This window comes from Triticum dicoccoides, chromosome 1A (assembly GCF_002162155.2).
Source record: "Triticum dicoccoides isolate Atlit2015 ecotype Zavitan chromosome 1A, WEW_v2.0, whole genome shotgun sequence".
Classification (NCBI taxonomy): Eukaryota; Viridiplantae; Streptophyta; class Magnoliopsida; order Poales; family Poaceae; genus Triticum; species Triticum dicoccoides.
In genome coordinates this window covers 60,353,449-60,355,959 of record NC_041380.1, presented here as the reverse complement: position 1 = coordinate 60,355,959, position 2,511 = coordinate 60,353,449, and positions in this window count along the sequence as shown.

Below are 2,511 nucleotides of genomic sequence, written 5' to 3'. Positions count from 1 at the left end.
AGTAATTGTTTATGACTGTTTTTAGTAGAAAGTAGGGCTTAATACAAAGGGATATAGGTTTGTTTTCATGTGAGCTGGGGGGGCCATTGCCCAGGTTGATCCCATGAAGCTCCGCCACTGCTTATGGCTGTGGCTACTACTAGCGAAGCACGACACGGTGTTACCGTGATTTGGGACTTCGATCCTTCTTATCTATTAAAACACTTGTTAATGTATTTATTTTTAAAAATTGAATGTCAAAAAATCTTCAGATTTTTCTTTAAAATTATTTGCAGTTATTTTGTTTCTGCACAACTGTGAGAGTTATTGTTCCGCATGTACTCCCTCCGTTACGAATTACTCGTCACAGAAATGGATGTATCTAGATGTATTTTAGTTCTAGATACATCCATTTCTGTGACGACTAATTTGGAACGGAGGGAGTAGCATGTAGGATAGCAAGCACACTAGGCAGCAAACCATATAGCACTACGTGCGTATTGTACTCACATTTTTCCCTCGGTTTGTTTTCAGTCGACATTTAATTTTATTTTGGTTGGTCTTTCATTAAATACCCATAGAGCACTATGTATTTTGCGTTGGCGATTTCTTTCTGCTCGCTTTTCAATAAATTTTTTATTTTCTATTAGAATACTTTCTATTATTTTATATTTTTAGTTACGAATAATGTTCATATTTTTTTTAAACATTCGTGGGTTTAATCTATCTTCATAAATTTTTAAAATATTCATGAATGAAGAAAACAATTCATTAATTCTAAAAAAATGTAAAAAAAAATGATCATGAGTTTTAAAATTGTTCATGAAGTTTTGTAAATACCGCCTCCGATCCATATTAATTTACGCTGCTTTAGAACAACTATGTACTAAAGTTGTACTAAAGCGGCATCAGTTAATTTAGATCGGAGGGATTAGTACATTTAAAGAAAAATCATGGATGTAAAAATGTTTGTAAATTTAGAAGTGTTCGCGGACATGAAAAATCTATAATTTTTTGAAAAATGTTCACAATTTTGAAGAAAACTTTTATGTATTTGAATACTGTTTACAAAGTAAAAATATGTCCCTGAATATAAAGAGTATTCATAAACTTGAAAAATATTGACGGAAGAAAGAAAACAGATATGAAAATAAACTGGAAAATGAAAAAAGAAGAAGTAAAACCCGATAGAGATAAAAAAGCAAAAAAAATCTCCCCAAAATTAATTTTACAACAGGTATGGAAACGAAGATAAAAATAAATAAAGAAAGAAGTAAAACCGACATAGGAAAGAAAAGAAAAAGAAGGGAACGGAACTCCCAGAACCAGAAGGACCGTCCTATATGGAAGAGTAAGTCAACTAAGTACAATTCACAGTACAACAGTTAAATTCAATAAATAGAATAGGTAAATCCTCCAGTCCAACTTGCAAATAACTTGCACTTACGAAATTCTATCCCCGTCACAGGACAGAACAATTCGATAACCTTTTTTCGAGATAAAAAGATATTGCGCACATAAACAGTCTTCCTTTTGAGATACCTAGAAAGGAAACATGTAAGTAATGCTGCTCTCTGTGTCCAGCTCAAAGTATGCACACATAGGAATACCAGGAACTGTAAACTTAAGAGGAAAGTAGGCCTCGCTACAAAAATAAGATCGCTTTCCCCAAGTGTCAAGTTACACACGTACATATGCACACACAAAAATGATCAGCAAGGGCCATTCAGACATGGCATTGAACTGTTATTTACGGATCTGTGTTATCAACTAGGAATTTATATGGCCATCAACTCATGGAGCACACTGGCGGGAACAGAGTGGCCAACTGAATCTGATAGCATGGCTTCTTTCTATTCAGATCTTGCAGAATGGGTTCCTGGCGGTGGCTGTTTCCTTAACAACTCAAGCTCACTATTTTCTGTTCAGATCACCATGAGTAATTACTAAACTTGCTATCAAGGTACCATTTTTTTTAGGAAATTGAAGCAAGAGGGCTGTACACAGGCTCCTCTCACGTCGAAGAAAGAAGAAAGAGGTCCCTTTGGTGTTTTAGCACATGGGAGCGCACGCTCCTGGTTTTTAAAATGTGTTTTAAACATATTTTGAAATATCAAAAAATTCTAAACAAAAATTTGGCGCGTACATCTCGATATTCTACATGCTTACAAAGTCGTTTTGCGAAAAACCGACAACTTATGTGTCGCATGTGAAAAAGACAAAATCCGGTGTTAAAAAATGCTTTTCACAAGACATCCTTCTGTCTTTTTTACACAAGCCACAAAAAATGTCGGTTCTCTCCGAAACTTGACGTGCACACATATATGTCTAGATGTATGCACCAAATTTTTGTTTGGAATTTTTTCACGCTTTTAAATATTTTTCTCGCGTGCAGGAGTGTGCGCTCCCGGGAGCACCAACGGATTTCTGGGTTTTAATAGCTAAAGTTTTCGTTCAGGTAGTAAAATTATTAAACTCTCCATCACTGTAAGTTGTTGGTGCTGAAGGTTCAGTTAACACCAAATAGCTTGA